The sequence below is a fragment of the Tamandua tetradactyla genome, chromosome 22 (genome assembly GCF_023851605.1).
Source record: "Tamandua tetradactyla isolate mTamTet1 chromosome 22, mTamTet1.pri, whole genome shotgun sequence".
Classification (NCBI taxonomy): Eukaryota; Metazoa; Chordata; class Mammalia; order Pilosa; family Myrmecophagidae; genus Tamandua; species Tamandua tetradactyla.
In genome coordinates this window covers 14,526,283-14,550,336 of record NC_135348.1, presented here as the reverse complement: position 1 = coordinate 14,550,336, position 24,054 = coordinate 14,526,283, and the positions used below count along the sequence as shown (strand labels likewise).

The following is a 24,054-nucleotide window of genomic DNA, read 5'->3' as shown; positions in this document are numbered from 1 at the left end:
GTTTCTAGGGAAATGCTTACCTCTTGAAGGGCCTCTCTGTAAAAAGCTCTCTGGCTCTGCTCTGTACATTTGAATTCTCACTTGACTTTTGAATGCTCTGTAATTTATACCTCTGAAAGAAATCAGACAAATTTAACCTGTTTTGCAAATGGGGCTTACCAAAATTAAAGAACTAAAAATGATACTACTTGGTGGCTATTTTCTACATGAAGTCAGACTGCCCCCTCTGGCTTCTCTAAAAGAAAAAGTCAGACAGTAGTCATAAGGTTCAACTTTTAATAGCACATGGGAGACAGTGTCTCCTTTAGTAGAGTCTGGTAGGAAATGCTTTATTATAAAATCAAACTGACAATTCCACTTAAAAATCAAAATATCACTCTACCTAATACCTAAAAACCCAGCAACTTTTCTGTTTTTGAAATTTAAAATAATTTTACTTACTTATAAACATATATAAAAATGCATAAATGGGCTTTTTGTACAAGAATTTATTTATATTTGTAGAGTTAATTGGTGGGATACATGACTCTGTACATCCCCTTCCAATTTCACCTTCAATATGGCAGTGTTACTTATAAACCCACTAATGAAATACCTTTATTTCCATCTATTCTCTCACATTTAAGTTCAATTTCATTGGGTAACCAAGCTTTTGTATACCTCTAAGTCCCCTGTATTCTACACTGTAAGCCTTTGAGTTTACCTTTACCTGAATCATAATAACAAAATCATACAGTATCCATCCTTTTGTGTCTGGTTGATTTCAGTCAGCAATATGTTCTAAAGTTTCATCCATAATGTCATATGATTCAAGACCTCATTTCATCTTACTGTTGCAAAATATTACATTAAATGTATTTACCACATTTTGTTTATTCACTTGTCTGTTGATGGGCATTTGGATTGTTTCCACCTTTTAGCAATTGTAAATAGTGCCTCTATGAACCTAGGTGGCAAATGTCTTTTGTGTCACTGCTCTCAGCTCTTCTGAGTATATATATTGAATACTGGTACTGCTGGGTTGTAGGGCAATTTGATATTTAGTTTTCTGAAGAACCACCAAACAATCTGCCACAGTGGCTGTGCCATCATACATTCCCACCAGCAATGAATAAATGTTCCAATTTCTCCATATCCTCTCCAACATTTGTAGTTTCCTGTTTGTTTAATAGCAGTCATTCTTATAGGTGTGAGGTGATATCTCATTGCAGTCTTGATTTGCATTTCCCTTATAGCTAATGAAGATGAGCAGCTCTTCATGTGCTTTTTAGCCATTTGTATTTACTCTTCAGAAAAGCATTTATCCTTTGCCCATTTTATAAATGGGTTGTGTTGTTCTTTTGTTGTTGAGTTGTATAATATTTTATGTACACAGGATATCACACCTTTGTCTGATAAATGGATTTCAAATATTTTCTCCCATTGAGTTGGCCACCTCTTCATCTTTTTGAGCAAGTCCTTTGAGGCATAGAAGCTTTTGATTTTGAGGACTTCCCATTTATCTATTTTTCCTTTTGTTGCTTCTGCTTTAGGTTTAAAGTTTAAGAAACTACCTCCCATTACTTGTCTTGAAGGTGTTTCCCTATATTTTCTTCTAAGAGTTTTATGGTGCTGGGTCTTTGATCCATTTTGAGTTAATTTTTGTATAGGGTGTAAGGTAAGGGTCCTCCTTCATTCTTTTGGCTATTGATATCCAGTTCTCCCATGCCCATTTATTGAAAAGACTATTCATCCCAGTTTATTGGATTTGGGGACCTTGTTGAAGATCAAATGACCATAGAGTTGTGGTCTATTTCTGCACTTTTGATTTGATTCCATTGGTCAATATTTCTTTGTGCCAGTACCATGCTGTTCTGATCACTGTATCTTTATGAAGTCAGGAAATGTTAGTCCTTCCACTTTGCTCTTTTTTTTTTTTAAGGATATTTTCAGCTATTCAAGGTCTCTTTCCCTTCCAAATGAATTTGATAACGAGCTTTTCCAAGTTATCAAAGTAGGTTGTTGGAATTTTGATTGGTACTACATTGAATCTATAGATGAATCTGGATAGAATTGACATTGTAACAACATTTAACCTTCCTATCCATGAGCACGGTATCTCTTTCCACCTATTTAGATTTATTTAAAAAAAATTTTTTAGCAATGTTTGTAGTATTCTGTGTACAGGTCCTCAACATCCCTGGTTAAGTTTATTCCTGGATACTTGATTCTTTTAGCTGCTATTTTGAATGGAATTTTTTTTCCTTATTTTTCCCCTCAGTTAGGTCATTGCTTGCATATAGAAACATTACTGATTTTTGTGCATTAATCATGTTATACCACCACTTTGCTGAAATTGTTTATTAGTTCAAGTAGCTTTGTCATAGATTTCTCAGGATTTTCCAAGTATAGGATCACGTCATTTGCAAATAATGAAAGTTTTACTTCTTCCTTTCCTGTTTGGATGCCTTTTATTCCTTTCTCCTGCCTGATTGCTCTAGCTAGAACTTCTAGTACAATGTTGAATAATAATGGTAACAATGGCATCCTTGTCTCATTCCCAATCTTAGGGGGAATGCTTCCAATTTTCAGTTAAGTATGATGCTGGCTATAGGTTTTTCATATGTGCCGTTTATGATACTGAGGAAGTTTCCCTTTATTCCCACCCTTTGAAGTGTTTTATCAGAAAAGGATGCTAAATTTCAATGCATGCTTTTTCAGCATCAATCATGTTGATCATGTGATTTTTCCATTTCGATTTGTCAATGCGCTATATTGCATTGATTGATTTTTTTTAATTTTGACCCACCCTTGCATTCCTGGTATAATCCCTACTTGGTCATGATGCAGAATTCTTTTAATGTGTTGTTGGATTTGATTTACTAGTATTTTTGGAGAATTGTTGTACCTGTATTCATTAGGGAGATTGGGCCTGTAGTTTTCCTTTCTTGTAGTGTCTTTATCCAGTTTTGGCATTAGAGTTATGTTAGCTTCATAAAATGTGTTAGGTAGGGTTTCTTTTCCTTCAATTTTTTGAAAAATTTTGAACAGGATTAGTGTTAGTCCTTTTTGGAATGTTTGATGAAATTCCCCAGTGAAGCTGTCTGCTCCTTGGCTTTACTTTGTAGGAAGATTTTTAAAATAAATATTTTTATTGTAAAAACTTAATATACAAACATTTTTGACAAACGAACATTCCATATACCATGTATGGAATGGTATACAATCGATGGTATACCATTCCATACATGGTATACAATGGATGGCTCACAATATTATCACATAGCTATGTATTCATTACTATGATCATTTTTTCAAACATATTTTTGATCAATTTTTTGGAAGTGCATCACTTCAGTAAAAGAAAGAAAAAAGAAAAACTCATACATACCATACCCCTTACCCCACCTCTCATTGACCAAAGTATTTCAATCTACTCAATTTATTTTCACCTTTGTTCCTCTATTATTTGTTTATTTTATCCATATTTTTCATTCATCTGTCCATACTCTAACTAAAAGGGGCATCAGACACAATGTTTTCACAATCACACAGTCACATTGTAAAAGCCATGTCATTATACAATCATTTTCAAGAAACATTTTGTAGGAAGATTTCTGATGACTGAATTTTTTTTACTTGGAACTAGTTTGTTGAGATCTACTATTTCTTCTCTAGTCAGTGTAGCTTGTTCATCCATTTCATCTAGGTTGTTTAATTTATTGGCATATAGTTGTTCATAGTATCCTATTATGATTTTTTAAATTTCTTCAGGATCCATGGTAATGATCCCCCTCTCATTTCTGATTTTGTTTATTTGCATCCTCTCTCTTTTTTCCTTTATCATCCTAGCAAGGGGTCCATCGATTTTATTGATTTTCTGAAAGAACCAACTTCTGGTTTTGTTAATCCTTCCTATTGTTTTTTGTTGTTGTTGTTCTCCAGTTCATTTACTTCTGCATAAATCTTTGTTATTTTTCTTCTTCTATTTGCTATAGAGTTAGTTTGCTGTTCTTTCTGTAGTTACTCCAGGTGAGCAGTTAAATCCTTGATTTTTGCTCGTTCTTCTGTCTAACACAGGCATTTAGGGCAATAAATTTCCCTCTAAACACAGTCTTTGCCACATCCCATAAGTTCTGTAATGTTGTATTCTTATTTTCATTTGTCTCCAGGTATTTACCAATTTCTCTAGTAATTTCTTCCTTGATCCACTCATTAGTTAAGAGTGTGTTGTTTAATCTCCATGTATTTGTGAAAGTTCTGGTTCTTTGGTGGTTATTAATTTCCAGCTTCATTCTGTTGTGGTCAGAGAAAGTGCTTTGAATAATTTCAATCTTATTAAATTTATAAAGAACCGTTTGTGTCTCAGCATATGATCTATCCTGGAGAATGTTCCATAAGTACTAGAGAAGAACGTATATCCTGGTGTTTTGGGGTGTAATGACCTATATATGTCTATTAGGTCTAATTCCTTTATCACATTGTTTAATTTCTCTATTGCCTTGTTGATCCTGACTGGTTTTTCTATGTATGGAGGGGAGTGTTGTATTGAAGTCTCCCACTATTATTGTTGAAATATCTATTGCTCCCATCAGTTTTGACAATGTTTTCCTCATGTACTTTGGAGCTCTTTGATTGGGAGCATAAGCATTTATATTATTTTTCTTGGTGAATTTTCCCTTTTGTTCACATGTAGTGTACTTCCTTGTCCGTAATGACATCTTGACATTTAAAGTCTACTTTATCTGATATTATTATAGCCACTCCTGCTTTCTTTAGATTAGAGCTTGCACAGATCTTTTCCCATCCTTTCACTTTAAATCTATTTATATCCTTGGATCTAAGATGAGTCTCTTGTAAGCAGCATATAGATGGATCAGGTATTTTTGTTTGTTTTGGGGTGCATAGTCTGGGAATCGAACCCCGATCTCCCACATGGAAGATGAGCATTATACCACTGAACCACCCATGCACCCTTCAGATGGACCAGGTTCTTAAATCCATTCTGCCAATCTTTATCTCTTAAATGGTGAATTTAGTCCATTAACATTCAAAGTTATTACTGTAAGAGCAGTTCTTGAGTCTACCATATTATCCTTTAGTTTTTATTTGTCAGATCTATATATTCTTTTCTCCCTCTCTCTTTTTATCCTTTAAGTTACCTTGCTGATACTCTTCAATTTGTGCCCTCCTGCAGACCTCTCTCTCCTGTCCCTTTTCTTACAGAACTTCCTTTAGTATTTCTTGTAGGGCAGGTCTCTTGTTGACAAATTCTCTTAGGCTTTGTTTGTCTGAGAAGATTTTAATTTCTCCCTCAATTTTGAAGGACAATTTGGCTGGATAAAGAATTCCTGGCTGAAATTTCTCTTATTCAGGATCTTAAATATATCATACCACTGCCTTCTCACCTCCATGGTGCCTGCTGAGTAGTCTCAACTCTGTCTTATGTGGTTTCCCTTGTATGTAGGGAATCATTTTTCTCTTTCGGCTTTCAGGACTTTCTCCTTCTCTTCAACATTTGAAAGTCTGACTAGTATGTGTCTTGGAGTGGGCATATTTGGATTTATTCTATTTGGGATTTATTGAGCTCCTATGATTTGTATATTTGTGACTTTTATAATAACTGGGAAGTTCCCCCCCCCCCCCATTATCTCTTCAACTAACTTTCCTACCCCTTTACTCTTCTCTTCTCTTTCTGGTACAAAATGATGATTCTGATATTTGTGTGCTTTGTGTTGTCAATAATTTCCTTGAAATTCTGTTCCATTTTTCCCCATCTTCCTGTTCCTTTGTTCTTTTGTGCATTCAAGTTCAAATATCCTGTCTTTTAGCTCACTTATTCTTTCATCCACCTTTTCAAATCTGCTGTTGTGTGTCTCTAGTATATTATTCATCTCTGTGAGATCTGCTATTTTTCTATATATTCTTTCAAATTCTTCTTCAGTGTCTTCCTTTTTTTTTTTTTATTAATTAACGGAAAAAAAAAGAAATTAACCCAACATTTAGAAATCATACCATTCTACATATGCAATCAGTAATTCTTAACATCATCACATAGATGCATGATCATCGTTTCTTAGTACATTTGCATCGGTTTAGAAGAACTAGCAACACAACCGAAAAAGATATAGAATGTTAATATAGAGAAAAAAAATAAAAGTAATAATAGTAAGAACAAAACAAAACAAAACAAAAACCTATAGCTCGGATGCAGCTTCATTCAGTGTTTTAACATGATTACTTTACAATTAGGTATTATTGTGCTGTCCATTTTTGAGTTTTTGTATCTAGTCCTGTTGCACAGTCTGTATCCCATCAGCTCCAATTACCCATTATCTTACCCTGTTTCTAACTCCTGCTGAACTCTGTTACCAATGACATAGTCCAAGTTTATTCTCGAATGTTGATTCACATCATTGGGACCATACAGTATTTGTCTTTTAGTTTTTGGCTAGACTCACTCAGCATAATGTTCTCTAGGTCCATCCATGTTATTACATGCTTCATAATTTTATCCTGTCTTAAAGCTGCATAATATTCCATCGTATGTATATACCACAGTTTGTTTAGCCACTCGTCTGTTGATGGACATTTTGGCTGTTTCCATCTCTTTGCAATTGTAAATAACGCTGCTATAAACATTGGTGTGCAAATGTCCGTTTGAGTTTTTGCCCTTAATTCCTTTGAGTAGATTCCCAGCAATGGTATTGCTGGGTTGTATGGCAATTCTATATTCAGCTTTTTGAGGAACCGCCAAACTGCCTTCCACAGTGGTTGCACCGTTTGACATTCCCACCAACAGTATAAGTGTGCCTCTTTCACCGCATCCTCTCCAGCACTTGTCATTTTCTGTTTTGTTGATAATGGCCATTCTGGTGGGTGTGAGATGATATCTCATTGTGGTTTTGATTTGCATTTCTCTAATGGCCAGGGACATTGAGCATCTCTTCATGTGCCTTTTGGCCATTTGTATTTCCTCCTCTGAGAGGTGTCTATTCAAGTCTTTTTCCCATTTTGTAATTGGGTTGGCTGTCTTTTTGTTGTTGAGTTGAACAATCTCTTTATAAATTCTGGATACTAGACCTTTATCTGATATGTCGTTTCCAAATATTGTTTCCCATTGTGTAGGCTGTCTTTCTACTTTCTTGATGAAGTTCTTTGATGCACAAAAGTGTTTAATTTTGAGGAGTTCCCATTTATTTATTTCCTTCTTCAGTGCTCTTGCTTTAGGTGTAAGGTCCATAAAACCGCCTCCAATTGTAAGATTCATAAGATATCTCCCTACATTTTCCTCTAACTGTTTTATGGTCTTAGACCTAATGTTTAGATCTTTGATCCATTTTGAGTTAACTTTTGTGTAGGGTGTGAGATATGGGTCTTCTTTCATTCTTTTGCATATGGATATCCAGTTCTCTAGGCACCATTTGTTGAAGAGACTGTTCTGTCCCAGGTGACTTGGCTTGACTGCCTTATCAAAGATCAAATGTCCATAGATGAGAGGGTCTATATCTGAGCACTCTATTTGATTCCATTGGTCGATTTATCTATCTTTATGCCAATACCATGCTGTTTTGACCACTGTGGCTTCATAATATGCCTTAAAGTCAGGCAGCGCAAGACCTCCAGCTTCGTTTTTTTTCCTCAAGATGTTTTTAGCAATTCGGGGCACCCTGCCCTTCCAGATAAATTTGCTTATTGGTTTTTCTATTTCTGAAAAATAAGTTATTGGGATTTTGATTGGTATTGCATTGAATCTGTAAATCAATTTAGGTAGGATTGACATCTTAACTATATTTAGTCTTCCAATCTATGAACACGGTATGCCCTTCCATCTATTTAGGTCTTCTGTGATTTCTTTTAGCAGTTTTTTGTAGTTTTCTTTATATAGGTTTTTTGTCTCTTTAGTTAAATTTATTCCTAGGTATTTTATTCTTTTAGTTGCAATTGTAAATGGGATTCGTTTCTTGATTTCTCCCTCCGCTTGTTCATTGCTAGTGTATAGAAATGCTACAGATTTTTGAATGTTGATCTTGTAACCTGCTACTTTGCTGTACTCATTTATTAGCTCTAGTAGTTTTGTTGTGGATTTTTCCGGGTTTTCGACGTATAGTATCATATCGTCTGCAAACAGTGATAGTTTTACTTCTTCCTTTCCAATTTTGATGCCTTGTATTTCTTTTTCTTGTCTAATTGCTCTGGCTAGAACCTCCAACACAATGTTGAATAATAGTGGTGACAGTGGACATCCTTGTCCTGTTCCTGATCTTAGGGGGAAAGTCCTCAATCTTTCCCCATTGAGGATGATATTAGCTGTGGGTTTTTCATATATTCCCTCTATCATTTTAAGGAAGTTCCCTTGTATTCCTATCCTTTGAAGTGTTTTCAACAGGAAAGGATGTTGAATCTTGTCAAATGCCTTCTCTGCATCAATTGAGATGATCATGTGATTTTCTGCTTTGATTTGTTGATATGGTGTATTACATTAATTGATTTTCTTATGTTGAACCATCCTTGCATACCTGGGATGAATCCTACTTGGTCATGATGTATAATTCTTTTAATGTGTTGTTGGATACGATTTGCTAGAATTTTATTGAGGATTTTTGCCTCTATATTCATTAGAGAGATTGGTCTGTAGTTTTCTTTTTTTGTAATATCTTTGCCTGGTTTTGGTATGAGGGTGATGTTGGCTTCATAGAATGAATTAGGTAGTTTTCCCTCCGCTTCGATTTTTTTGAAGAGTTTGAGGAGAGTTGGTACTAATTCTTTCTGGAATGTTTGATAGAATTCACATGTGAAGCCGTCTGGTCCTGGACTTTTCTTTTTAGGAAGCTTTTGAATGACTGCTTCAATTTCTTTACTTGTGATTGGTTTGTTGAGGTCATCTATGTCTTCTTGAGTCAAAGTTGGTTGTTCATGTCTTTCCAGGAACCCATCCATTTCCTCTAAATTGTTGTATTTATTAGCGTAAAGTTGTTCATAGTATCCTGTTATTACCTCCTTTATTTCTGTGAGGTCAGTAGTTATGTCTCCTCTTCCATTTCTGATCTTATTTATTTGCATCCTCTCTCTTCTTCTTTTTGTCAATCTTGCTAAGGGCCCATCAATCTTATTGATTTTCTCATAGAACCAACTTCTGGCCTTATTGATTTTCTCTATTGTTTTCAATTTCATTTATTTCTGCTCTAACCTTTGTTATTTCTTTCCTTTTGCTTGCTTTGGGAGTAGTTTGCTGTTCTTTCTCCAGTTCTTCCAAATGGACAGTTAATTCCTGCATTTTTGCCTTTTCTTCTTTTCTGATATAGGCATTTAGGGCAATAAATTTCCCTCTTAGCACTGCCTTTGCTGCGTCCCATAAGTTTTGATATGTTGTGTTTTCATTTTCATTCGCCTCGAGGTATTTGCTAATTTCTCTAGCAATTTCTTCTTTGACCCACTCGTTGTTTAGGAGTGTGTTGTTGAGCCTCCATGTATTTGTGAATTTTCTGGCACTCCGCCTATTATTGATTTCCAACTTCATTCCTTTATGATCCGAGAAAGTGTTGTGTATGATTTCAATCTTTTTAAATTTGTTAAGACTTACTTTGTGACCCAGCATATGGTCTATCTTTGAGAATGATCCATGAGCACTTGAGAAAAAGGTGTATCCTGCTGTGGTGGGATGTAATGTCCTATAAATGTCTGTTAAGTCTAGTTCATTTATAGTAATATTCAGATTCTCTATTTCTTTATTGATCCTCTGTCTAGATGTTCTGTCCATTGATGAGAGTGGGGAATTGAAGTCTCCAACTATTATGGTATATGTGTCTATTTCCCTTTTCAGTGTTTGCAGTGTATTCCTCACGTATTTTGGGGCATTCTGATTCGGTGCGTAAATATTTATGATTGTTATGTCTTCTTGTTTAATTGTTCCTTTTATTAGTATATAGTGTCCTTCTTTGTCTCTTTTAACTGTTTTACATTTGAAGTCTAATTTGTTGGATATTAGTATAGCCACTCCTGCTCTTTTCTGGTTGTTATTTGCATGAAATATCTTTTCCCAACCTTTCACTTTCAACCTATGTTTATCTTTGGGTCTAAGATGTGTTTCCTGTAGACAGCATATAGAAGGATCCTGTTTTTTAATCCATTCTTCCAGTCTATGTCTTTTGATTGGGGAATTCAGTCCATTAACATTTAGTGTTATTACTGTTTGGATATTTTCCTCTAACATTTTGCTTTTTGTATTATATATATCATATCTGATTTTCCTTCTTTCTACACTCTTCTCCATACCTCTCTCTTCTGTCTTTTCGTATCTGACTCTAGTGCTCCCTTTAGTATTTCTTGCAGAGCTGGTCTCTTGGTCACAAATTCTCTCAGTGACTTTTTGTCTGAGAATGTTTTAATTTCTCCCTCATTTTTGAAGGGTAATTTTGCTGGATATAGGAGTCTTGGTTGGCAGTTTTTCTCTTTTAGTAATTTAAATATATCATCCCACTGTCTTCTAGCTTCCATGATTTCTGCTGAGAAATCTACACATAGTCTTATTGGGTTTCCCTTGTATGTGATGGATTGTTTTTCTCTTGCTGCTTTCAAGATCCTCTCTTTCTCTTTGACCTCTGACATTCTAACTAGTAAGTGTCTTGGAGAATGCCTATTTGGGTCTAATCTCTTTGGGGTGCGCTGCACTTCTTGGATCTGTAATTTTAGGTCTTTCATAAGAGTTGGGAAATTTTCAGTGATAATTTCTTCCATTAGTTTTTCTCCTCCTTTTTCCTTCTCTTCTCCTTCTTGGACAGCCACAACACGTATATTTGTGCGGTTCATATTGTCCTTGAGTTCCCTGATACCCTGTTCAAATTTTTCCATTATTTTCCCGATAGTTTCTGTTTCTTTTTGGAATTCAGATGTTCCATCCTCCAAATCACTAATTCTATCTCTGTCTCTTTAAATCTATCATTGTAGGTATCCATTGTTTTTTCCATCTTTTCTACTTTATCCTTCACTTCCATAAGTTCTGTGATTTGTTTTTTCAGTTTTTCTATTTCTTCTTTATGTTCAGCCCATGCCTTCTTCATGTCCTCCCTCAATTTATTGATTTCATTTTTGAAGAGGTTTTCCATTTCTGTTCGTATATTCAGCATTAGTTGTCTCAGCTCTTGTATCTCATTTGAACTATTGGTTTGTTCCTTTGACTGGGCCATATTCTCAATCTTCTGAGCGTGGACCGTTATCTTCTGCTGCTGGCGTCTGGGCATTTAGTCAGATTTCCCTGGGTGTCGGACCCAACAAGGTTGTAAGATTTTTCTGTGAAATCTCTGGGTTCTGTTTTTCTTATCCTTCCCAGTAGGTGGCGCTCGTGGCACACGTTTGTCTCACGTGTTTGGAAGGGATCCCCCCGGTCACCGATCTCCATGGCCTGGGGATCTCTGATCCAATTCTCTCCGTTGGTTCGGGGTGCCGCGCGTGGTGGGGGCGTCAGCCGCCGCGGCTTGAGGGGACCCTGTGGCTGGTCGCCGGCCGCAGCAGTCCCGGGGAATTCGCCACCGGACCAGGAAGTCGCCCGCGGGGGAGGGGCGTCGGTCACCGGCCGCCGTGGCCTGGGGAATTCCCCACCGGACCAGGAAGCCGCCCGCGGGGGAGGGACACCGCGGCTTGGGTAGCCCTCTGATCTGAGACTCGTAGCCAGACCAGGAACCCGCCCGCAAAAGAGGGTCACCGGCTGCCTCGGCTTGGGAAACTTGCCTCTCCGAGACTCTCAGCCGGCCCGGGAAGGAGGGAGGGAGGAGCTCCGGCCGCCACAGCTGCCGCTGCTCGGGAAATCGCGCGCCGCTCGGGGATCTCACCGCAGCCGAGTCTCGCAGTCAGACTAGCCAGTCCAGACTGGGGTACACTGTGTGTCCATTCCCTGCCATAGCCCCGGGAGCTGTTCTGCACTGTTTCAGTTCACCTAGTAGTTGCTTTGGAGGAGGAACTAAGATGCACGTACCTTACTAAGCCGCCATCTTGGCCCCGCCCTTCAGTGTCTTCTTGATATCCTTTATGTGCTTATGGACATCCTTGATAAGTGGTTCCAAATTCTGTGTCCTCTCTGGTGCTTTATATTGGTCATTTGACTGGGCCATATCTGCCTGAATCTTCACATGCTTAGTGATTTTCTGTTACATTTGGGGCATTTGATCATCTCAGTAAGGTTGTTTTGCAAGTTGATTTCCTTTGCTCATCTAAGGTGTTGTATTTGCTTAGGTTTACGTTGAAGGTCCCCTTTTATACTTGGTTTGTCAGTAATTCCCTGCCAAACCAAGAACCAGATCTTATGGAGGGGATGCAATTTTACTTGAGGCTTCCCAACAGATGGTGCTCTTGAGCCACCTTTTCCCCTCAGGCCTGCCTCTCCCTGACTGCCAGAGCCATCTGAGTAAGATGGAGACCCAATATAGTTTCAGCCAGGGCCAATGATCTTGGTGGACCTTGAGAGCCACCAACCCTGGGGCTGGGGATTGAATAGTATGCACCCTAGCAGAGAGTCTACTTATGGGCCTGATGGGTCTGTTGGCCGCCAGACTCTCACTTGGGATGCTCTTGGGTTTTAGGGCTGGGTATTTCAGTTGCCTCTGCCCAAAGCCAGCCCAGAAAGCCTGGCAGCTGGTGTTGGCACATGGCTGGTGGCTGGGCATGCTTCCAGATTTCCCACGGGAACTCCTGACTACAGAGCTGCATGGGAAGATCTCCCAAACTAATTGTGGGGGTAGGCAGGAGTGGAGGAATGGTCTGCTCCTTTGGATCCACACTCCCCCTCATGCTGCCATTTGCCCCCAGTGGGGTCACACCCAAGTTCACTCACTTTTATATTGATTTGACACATCAGCCCAATGCAAACAAGTCAGAAATACTTGATAAAATTCACAGGATTAAAAGGATATAATGCAGGAAAAATACCTACACTAAAAGTGGGTCTTAACCTGTCAGGGTCTCAAGTTCCTTATATGTAAAATAAACAGCTTTGGTGCCAGACAGACTTGAATTAAGAAGTGACTCTACCATTTAGTACTCATGTGATCCTGGACAGTTTAGTTAATCATTTGAAACCACAATTTCCTTATCTGTAAGACAAGGGGAATTAAAGCACCTACCTCATTAGTGTTGTTTCATATTCAATAAGATTTAATGAGTGCAAAGCACTAAGTACAATATTTAACACCTTACAAAAGTACTCAATAAATGTGTAGTGATGATCTTATCATCTTCTCTCTAATGTCACTTGGCTGTGTGAACCTACAATTCAGAGATTTTAAAAAGTCCCACTTGTAAGCAGAAACAAGAATCCCATCTTAAAGATACACTGAAAGCAGGGCTCTTCTTAAGACAAACAATACTGTGGGAACAGTCACAGGTCCCCAGATTGGTTTGTCTCTACCTTCCTAGGCAATATTTCTGCTACCAGAATCTATGGGTTTGGGGCCCACTGTAGGCCAAGATAAGAAGATTATTCGATGAACTAGTGTTACTATCATGTGAAACAAAGTGAGGGCTATCTCTCTAGTTTTTCTCTCTCCTCCCAGATTTCCCAGATGGCACATGCATTTTGTAATGGTGTCTTTTTGACAAAATTACTCTGCTTTTGTTGTTCAAATCAAAGGAGTAATTTTTATCATAGGAATTAAAACAAGGAAAGGAGTTTTTGTTGTTGTTGTTGCAAAAGAAGGTCTTGTTTGATTGAACACCATAAGTACTTGGAATCTCAGGTAGGACATGAGATTTTGTTGGTTTGTCCAGAGTGATGCCCCGATGAATCCCAGAGTGATTCGATCAGTGAGTGGAAAAGTGTTTGCAAAGCCCCCTTTGAGGAATGGTGAGAACAGGGAGAAATTTAACTTCCCCAAGTTGAATTCTTGATATTCTCACAAGCAGTGTGGACAACCAAAGCTATAGGCTGAGCCCCCAGTCTTGGGGTTTGTTCATATGAAACTTAATCCCACAAAGGATAGGTCAAGTCTACTTAAAATTTAGGCTAAGAGTCACCCCAAAGAGAGCCTCTTTTGTTGCTCAGATGTGGCCCATCTCTCCAGCCAACACAACAAGCAATCTCACCACCCTCCCCTTGTCCACGTGGGACATGACTCCCAGGGGTGTGGACCTTCCTGGCAACATGGGACAGAAATCCTAGAATGAGTTGAGACTCAGCATCAAGGGATTGAGAAAAACCCTAGAATGAGCTGAAACTCAGCATCAAGGGATTGAGAAAATCTTCTCGACCAAAAGGGGGAAGAGTGAAATGAGACAAAGTGTCAATGGCTGAGAGATTCCAAACAGAGTCGAGAGGTTATCCTGGAGGTTATTCTTACGCATTGAGTAGGTATCACCTTGTTATTCAAGATGTTATGGAGAGGCTGGAGGGAACTGCCTGAAAATTTAGAGCTGTGTTCCAGTAGCCATGTTTCTTGAGGATGATTGAATAATGATATAGCTTTGACAATGTGACTGTGTGATTGTGAAAACCTTGTGTCTGATGTTCCTTTTATCTACCTTGTCAACAAACAAGTAGAACATATGGAATAAAAATAAATAATAGGGGGAAAAAAAAAAGAAGGTCTTAATAATAATTATAGCCCAGGACTTTAGTTTGCAAATTGCTTTACTACATGTATCCAGGAGTTAGACAAAACCGGCTTTCAGTGGTCTTAGAGTTATAATGTAGTTCAGTGCAGTACTAATTAAGGCTTTCTAACAAGAAGTGTACCATTCTTTTCACTATATTACAGTGTCCTTGGATCACACTGGTGGGGCCTCTTCTGAGCAGCTATACATTCTATAACAAGCCAAGTCAGCATTTCAATGCCATTCCAAATTTTACAAAAAAAAAAAAAAAAAAAAAAAAGGAAAAAAGCAACATCAGATCTCACTGTAGAATAGACCATTGTGAATTCTGTGAACACAAATAGCAATCATACCCAAATGTTATGGAGACAAGAGCTTTCTAATTAAATAAGATTTGGCCATTCAACTAAAACAAGTATCTTGCTTATATGTGTGCCCCCTCTGTACATATTTTGGCAATTTCCTGTAAATCTATAATTATTTCAACTAAAATTTTCAAAAATCTTGCTCTTAGGAAGATGCCAAACTTTAGAAATTAAGTGGTAACAAGAACTAATTCTTCAAGAAAAGACAAAACTATCCAAAACTACTCTTCAAGAGGAAAATCGACCCTCCCAACTTCCTTCTTCTTTCTTCCTTCTAACTTCCTTCCTTCTTCCTACCTTATTTGGTAGAAATAAAACCTACCATCTCAAATGACAAGGTTTACAGAAAAAAGTAACTTGAATTTATTTCCTTACCCCTTCCCAATTAAATTAATATAAATACATAATAAAAAATTACTATCTTCATCAAATGAAAAATAGTGATATCTTTATTTAGGAAGATACTAGTTGTTTCCTGAAAGGTATCAGATTATATTTCTTTCTAAAGCAGTAGTCAAAGGTATGATTTTCCATCGAAAGATTCAATATATCTTTATTCCTGAAACAACCACAATTTATAATACCAAACCAGACAAGTTAAAATTTTTTCCTAGAAAAGAATAAGGCACCAATATTGCCTAACCAATAAGGCTTATTTTCTCAATTCTCCCATAGGATAACATTTGGGATAGTCTTTTGTAAGAAGTGATGGCAGAGGTTAAGATTTCTCAGAGGTAGTCATTCTTTCAATTAAGCTAATAAATCATCCTACCCTTTGAAAATATAGCAGAGAAATGCTGTACTCCACGTCAAGGAGTATTTTCACTCATGTCTACAGTAAAGTCCCCAAAGAGTAAGAATAGTTAATTCCCCCCAAAAGACTTACCAGTTGAACCCCAAATAAAGAAAAACAGTGCTCATTATTATGAATAATAGAAGAAATATAAATCTTTCCAAAGAGGAGATACTTTATTGCTTATCAGAATGACCAAAACCAAAACAGTGGTCAGTACAGTCTCATATTTGCCAGGGTGCCTTAATATAGATTGTTAGGTGGCATGCAAACTGATACAAAGCTTCTGGAGGACAAATTAACAGCATGGTACACAAACCTTAAAATACACAAAACTATTTATCCAAATGAATAATTACAGATGTAAAAATAACTTAGCTTACAAGTGAATTAGGTTTCTACTGCTGTACAACAAATTACCACACACCCATTTATTATCTCACAGTTCTGTAGCCCAGGTGGGCCCTGAGCTTAGGGTCTTAAAAGGCTGAAATCAAGACAGTCAGTCAAGCTGGGCTCTTATCTGGAAGCTTTTGGGAAGAGTCCATCTCCAAGCTCATTCAGGTTGTTTGTAAAATTCAGTTCCTTGTGGATAGAGGAACTGAGGTCCCTGTTTTCTTGCTGGCTATTGGCTGGGTACTACTCTCAGTTCCTAGAGGTCACTCTTAGATCCTTGCCCTGTGGCCCCCTTCATTTCAGCAATGGAGAATCTTTTTCCTGTAGAATCTTTCTCATGCTTTGAGTATCTCTGACTTCTACTGACACTAGCAGGAGAAAATTCTGCTCGTGTGATTAGGTTGGACCCAACCAGATAATCCCCCTTTTGATTAACTCAAAGCCAATTGAGTAGCAACCTTAACAACATCTGCAAAATCCGTTCTATATATTATATAACAAAAAACATGAAAGTGATAATTCCATTATGGTGACAGGGTAGGGTCACTGGAGTTCATCTTAGATTTTTGCCTCCCACATAAGAATATCCCTTGCCTTGTTATCACAGACAAAACTTGACGGTAACATAAATGCACAACAAAATTGTTGGTTAAATAAATTAAGGAATATCTATATGTTGAAACATTATTGAACCATTAAAGGAGAATATTTAATGATGTGAGGGAAATTCATGATATAGTAAGTGGAAAAAAAAAACTGTATGCTAATAAATACAACTTATATGTTAACTCCATGAGGGCAGAGGTCATATCCATGTTGTTCATGGCTCTTCCCAACTGTGTTTAGTGCCCAGCAAACAGTAGGCTCTCAACCGTCTGTTAAATAAATGAATAAAATATATATCTGCGTAAGGAAAAGACATTGACTGAAATATTCAGTGTTTCCCTCTATGTAGTGGAATCATGGGTAAGTTCAATTGTTTCTATGGCTTTGTAGTTAAAAACTACTACAACTTTTATGTCTTACTTTTGTACCAGATTTTTTTTAAAAAATCAGTATTAAGAAAAACAAAGTAGGCATTCTTCCCACTCAGAATCTCTAGTGGTAATAAGTTATTCTCTCTTTATCAGGGAATCAATCACTTTCCCAACTTAAGAAAGTACGCACACTTCTGGGGAAGATGATGAGTAGGGCGTTCTAGGACTTAGTCCTCCTACCAAAACAACCATTTAAACAGGCATGAACTGATCGAAACAACTGTTTCAAAACTCCAGAGGCCAGAAGAACACTGTACAACACCCAGGGAAGAGCAAGAGGAAAAGGGCTGATATATTATGGTGAAGAACTTTGAATTGTTCTCTCCACCCAGCAGCTACTGGTACCCATCCCCAACTCCCACAGCAGGCTACCATAGGGTCCAGTCCACGGACAGCTGCTGCTGACCAAAAGGAACACAAAAATCATCTTTTCAAGAACAGGGTTGTGCATGGCCAATCACTGATCATGGCCTTTGATTAGGGAATTGGGATTGCTAGGTTCTGCCTCTGAGGGGAGCTACTGTTTCAACTTGTTGTGGATAGGGGTGGCAGCACCTTTGCTTCAAACCTCCAAGGACAGGGGTGTTGATGGTAGAGATTTAAAGATGCAGAACTTTGTCTGGACTGTGGGGGGAAAGTTAGCTGAATGGCAGCATTTGCTGGACAGGCCAGGAAAGCTTACCTATGGGGAGTTATTGGAGAAGTTGTCCGCACCTTTCCTGACCTCCTTCACAGAACACTTTGAAGCCAGTCTGTATCCCCTTTGTGGGTCTCTGGCCCTGTTTTGCCTGGGAAAGACTGAATTGGGAAAATCCTCCCTGGAGTGACACTCCTCCCAGAATTTACCCTCCAGGCAAGAACAACCTGAGTCAAGAAAAGGAATGTCAAAAACTGTAGAGGCAGACAGTCTGGGATAAAGGCTTGGCTGCTTCAGATACTCATAAGAGAGAGGTTGGTTCCCTGGGAAACAGAGAGGACACCCAAACTACTGTAAACAGGAGAACTCAAAAGCAACTAACAAGTAAAAGCCCATGACAAGACAGTGGCCCAGTAAGACAGGGAAAACCCTGCACAGTGTATTTGGCTTGATAAGACCTTCCTAATAGGAGGCCTGAAACTCAACAAAATCTGTCTTATTGACAACTATTTACAAAACCAGGAAACAGATATCCAGGGAGTAAATCTCAAAGTCAACATTTCAAAATATTAAAATGTGCAGTGTGCAAAAAAAGAGTACAAGACAAAGAAAGAAACAGAAAATAACCCATCTGAAGGAAAAGGATAAAAATACAGAAAACACCAATGTAAGAGACAAGAATGTGGATATCCCTAATAATGCTTTTTAAAAATTGATCTGAAAAGTACTTAAGGAGATGAAGGAAAGTACATTTAAACAACAGGATATCAGGAAAACTATGAAAGAACAATATGAGAGTTTAAGCAAAGACAGAAATTTTTAAAAGGAACCAAATAGAACTACTGGAGTTGAAGACCACTATAACTGAAATGAAAAATGCCCAAGAGAGTTTCAAGAGCTGATTGGAGCTGACAGAATAAAGAATTTGTGAACTTGAAATGAATCAAGCTGAGGAGAAAAGAAAAAGATATATTAAAAGCAAAAATAGCTGAAGACAGCAACGGGACACCATCGAGACCACCAATACACACATTATAGAGGTCCCAGAATGAGAAGAAAGAGAGAAAGGGGCAGAATGAATAATCAAAGAAACAATGACAGAAAATTTCTTAAACACAGCAAGACATGAATATGCACATCCAAGAAGCTCAGAGAATACCAAACAGGATAAACATGAAGAAAAATACACTATGTCATATATTGATTATATTACCAAATGCAAAAGACAAAGAGAGAGTTCTCAAAGCTGAAAGAGAAAAGCAACGTGTTACATACAAGGGAATCCCAATAAGATTGAGTGCCGATTTCTCATGAGAAACCATGGAGGGGGCTGAAATATGTAAAGTGTTGAAGGAAAATAACTGCCAACTAAGAATTTTATATCCAGTCAAACTCTCTTTCAAAAATGAGGGATAGGGCCATGGTGACTCAGCAGACAAGAGTTCTCACCTGTCATGCTGGAGATTCAGATTCGATTCCCACTGCCTGCCCACACCAAAAAAAAAAAAAGAGGGATATATTCAGATAACCAAAAGGTGAGGGAGTATGTCACCACGAGGCCTGCCAAGCAAGCAAGGATAAAGGTAGTTCTTCAGACTGAAAAATAGTAGACAGTGGTTCAAAGTGCCATAAAAAAATAAAGACCTGCAAAGGTAACTGTTTTAATTTGTTAAATGTTGCTGAAATACAATATACCAGGTTGGAACAGATTTTTAAAAGGGAATTTAAGTCAGAAGTTTATAGTTCTAAGGTAATAAAAGTGTCCAAATTAAGGCACCCAGAGAAAAACACCTTGACTCAAGAAAGGCTGATGTCTGCCACATGGAAAGGCATGTGGCTGGCATCTACTGGTCGTTGTGCTGGTTTGAAGCTATTATGTACCCCAGGAAAGTTATTTCCTTTAATCCTCATTCACTATTGCTGGGTGGAATCTTTTTGGTTGTTCCCACAGAGTTGTGACCCAATTATGGGTGGTAACTTTTGATTAGATGGTTTCCATGGAAATGTGTCTCTACCCATTCAAGGTGGGGTTGCTTACTGAAGTTCTTTAAGAGGGAACCATTTTGGAAAGAGTCACCAGGGCCACGAGAGCCACCAGAACCAACAGAGGCCATGTGGCCAGAGAACTTTCAAGATGAAGAAGGAAAACACCCCCAGGGGAACTTCATGAAACAAGAAGCCAGAAGAGAAAGCTAGCAGATTTCACCATGTGCCCTTCCAGCTGAGACAGAAACCCCAAACTTCATTGGTATTTCCTGAGTAAAGGTAACTCCTTGTTGGTGCCTTAATTTTACCTTAAGGACATTTTCACGGCCTTAGAAATTTAAACTTGCAACTTAATAAATTTCCCTTTTTAAAAAGCCAATCTGTTTCTGGTATATCGCATTTCAGCAGCTTGCAAACTAGAACAGATCTGATACCAGAGAAGTGGGGTGCTGCTGTGGTTTGCAAATACCAAACCTGTTGGAACACGTTTAAATGGAAAAGGGGAAGATTCTGGAAAAGTTGTGAGCTTGATATAGAAGGCCTAGAATGATTTGAAGAGATGGTTGGTAGAAATATAGACTCCAAAGATATCTCTGATGTGGCTTTAGACAGAAATAAGGAATGTGCCATTGCAAACTGGAAAGAAGATGACCCTTGTTTTAAAGTGGTACAGAATCTTGCAAAGTTGAGTACTACTGTTGGATGGAAGTTAGAATTTAAAGGTGGCAACTCAGGATACTTAGCCGAGGAGATTTCTAAATTAAATGTGGAGAAAGCAGCCTGGTTTCTCTTTGCAGCTTATAGTGAAATGCAACAGAAAAGAGATAAGTTGAGAACTGAACTCTTGGGTATAAAGAAACCAGAAAGTGATGGTCTGGAAAATTCTGGGCTTCTAGGAAGGGAGAACCCAGAGAACAGTACTCCATGTGAACATTTAACCAAACATGGAACTAAGCCATTTTAGAAAAAGCCAGGATTGGAGATGGAGTTATCCAGGGAAGATTCGCGGAAAGTCTTTTTGTCTGATGGGCATGATCCCAGCCTATTGCATAGGAAATCAACAAGAGTGTTATGGAATCTGTATAAACGGAACTACCACCAGTCTGGACTAAGAGGAACAGAAAAGGGACACATTGGAGGAAAATAACTTCAGAGACAGAACTATGGAAGCTAAGGTCTGAGGTCAAGAAACCACTGGCTGGGAGAGTGGCCCCACCCAAGCACTTGGAGAGAGTGAGTTTGCCCCAAATGCAGAGGCTGCGCCTTCCACTTCATTGTAGCAGAAGATTTGTTCCACCTCAGGCCTTGGAGAGGGCGGAGCACATTTCTTGGGAACTGGAGAGAGCCTGACTGCTACCCCATTGTTCTGGAGGAGTTGAACATGTGCTCTGGAGATGACAGAAAGCCCAAGTGCTGCCCAAATGCTTGGCAAGGGTGAGGCGAGGAAAAGGTGGTCCCTCCAGTGTACTCCAAGGTTGCATTCGGAGAGAGGAGGGCCGCTGCGTTGGCCCTTGCAAAGGGTAGAACTGCTGCTTTCCAAAGCAGTGGAGGATAAATGACTCTCAGACTTTGAAATCAAATGGCATTTGCCCTGCAAGTTTCCAGAACAGTTTGGGTCTGGACCCCTGTGTTCCTTCCAATTCCTCTCTATAGAAATGGGGAAATGAATCCTATGGCTGTTTCTCCTTTGTATATTGGCAACAAATAACCTGTTCTGATTTTTACAGGTCTAGACACAGGAAAATTTTCCCTTAGGACAGACCATTCCTGTAACTGACCGTGATGAGATTTTGTACTGTTTCTGACTTTGTATTGTTACTGAAATGGTTTAAGGCTTTCTGATATTGTTATGGAATGAATGTAGTTTGCATTTGGAAAGAACATGTCTTTTTGGGGTCCAAAGGATGGAATGTGCCGGTTTTAAGCTATTACGTATCCCAGGAAAGCCATATCCTTTAATTCTCATTCAATATCGCTGGGTGGAATCTTTTCGGTTGATCCTATGGAGATGTGACTTACCCAATTATGGGTGGTAACTTTTGATTAGATGGTTTCCATGGAAATGTGTCTCTACCCATTCAAGGTGGGGTTGTTAACTGGAGTCCATTAAGAGGGAACCATTTTGGAAAGTGTCACCAGAGCCACGAGAGCCACCAGAACCAACAGAGACCACGTGGCCAGAGACCTTTGGAGATGAAGAAGGAAAATGCCCCTGGAGGAGTTTCATGAAAAAAGAAGCCAGCAAAGAAAGCTAGAAGACTTCACCATGTGCCCTTCTAGCTGAGAGAGAAATCCTGAATTTCAGGGGCCTTTCTTGGTGCCTTAATTTGGACATCATCATAGCCTTGCCTTAATTTGGACATTTTCATGGCCTGAGAACTATAAACTTGCAACTTAATTCCCCTTTTTTAAAAGCTGTTCTTTTTCTGGGTATATTGCATTCCAGCAGCTTACGAACTAAAACACTGGTTCTATCACTTACAGCTTCTGATGCCAGTGGTTTCTTCTCTAAGCATCTATGGGCTTTCACTTGGCTCCTCCAGGGCACAACTTTGGTTCTGGCTTGCTTAATATCTCATGGGAAGGCACATGGCAACATCTGCTGGGGTCTGCCTCTCCAAAGAACCTCCAAATGTCTGTGTATCTGTGGACTCTGAAGCAACTATGTTTTCTCCCAAATATCTCCCATTTTAAAAGACTCCAGTAAACTAATCAAGACCAACCTTGAAGGGGTGGAATCACATCGCCATCTAATCAAAATGTCAAAAAATCAAAACTTTGATTGCTTTGTTTGTTTCCATGGAGAGGTGACACACCCAACTGCGGATGTAGCCCTCTCATTAGATGGAGATGTGACTCCACCCATTCAAGGTTGATAAGTTTACCAGAATCCTTTAACAGGGGAAACATTTTTGGAAAACCCTCCGATACAGATGCTTGGAGAACAGTTCAGAGCTGACAGAGACATGGATGCTTTGAGATGCTTCAATTACCAACAGAGAGAGCAGATGACTAGACACAGGCAGAGCCCAGCAGACATTGCCATGTGCCTTCCCATGAGATGCTAAGCAAGTCAGAATCTAGAGTTGTGTTCTGGAGGAGCTAAGGAAAGACCCACACATGCTTAGAGGGGAAACTACTGGCATCAGAAGCTGGAGGCAATGGAACTGGGAATGAGGACCAGCAGATACCAGTCATATGCCTGCCCATGTAGATATTGGCCTTTGTCAAGTAAAGGTATCTTTTAATGGATGCCTTAGTTTGCACATTTTTCTGGTCTTAGTACTGTAAACTTGTAAGGTAATAAATTCTTTTTAAAAGCCATTACATTTCTGGTATATGGCATTCCAGCAGCTTTGGCAAAACAAAACAGTAGGCATGAACTAAAGAACTGAGGGACAGAAAAAAGGTATAAGACATACAAAGACTAAATTTCAAAATGACAGTAAAAAGTCTTGCACTATGAGTAGTGACTTTAAATGTAAATGGGTTAAATTCTCCAGTCAAAAGGCAGAGATTGGCAGAATGGATAAAACAACTATGACCCAATTGTAGGCTGTCTGCAAAAGATTCACTTTAAAGTCAAAGTTACAAGCAAATTGACAGGGAAAGAATGGAAAAAAATATATACCATGTAACCAGTAACCAAAAGAGAGCTGGGATGGCTATACTAATACAGGATAAAATAAACTTTAAGGCAAAAACAGTTATGGGGGACAAAGACAGTCATTACATACCGATAAAGAAAACAATTCAACAGGAAGATGTAACCATTACAAACATTTCTGCCTCTAACAGCAGAGCCCCCAAATATATTAAGCAAATACTGACAGATTTGATCAGATAAATTGATGGTTTTACATTAATAGTAGAAGAATTTACCACACCACTCTCAAAAATGGGTAGAATATCTAGTCAAAAGCTCAACAAGGATGTACGAGACTTGAATGATACACTAAACTAACTAGACCTAACAGATATACATATACCCAATGAAAACAGAATATACATTCTGCTTAAGTACACATGAATCATTCTCCAGGATAGAACTATAGTTGGGTCACAAAACAATTCTCAATGAATTGAAAAACTATTGAAATCATACAAATGTGTGTTCCCTGCCCACAACAGAATGAAGCTAGAAAACAGTAACAGAGGGAGAAAAAAATTCACATATATTTAGAAATTAAACAATATACTCTTAAGCAATGAGTTGAAGAGGTAATCAGAAGAGAAATTAGGAAATATCTTTAGGTGAATGAAAATAAGAATATAATATAC

At 38.4% G+C, this 24,054-nt stretch overlaps 1 protein-coding gene across 4 annotated transcripts in view; it reads right to left on the bottom strand.

The window, feature by feature from the left end:
* TIGD4 (tigger transposable element derived 4) overlaps window positions 1–24,054 on the bottom strand; it is a 39,201-nt gene that overhangs the window by 6,576 nt on the left and 8,571 nt on the right. For all 4 annotated transcript variants that reach the window (XM_077139767.1, XM_077139766.1, XM_077139768.1 and 1 more), the window contains one exon: window positions 21–112. The gene's annotated coding sequence lies outside the window, so the exon portion shown is untranslated. The remainder of the gene's footprint in view (window positions 1–20; window positions 113–24,054) is intronic.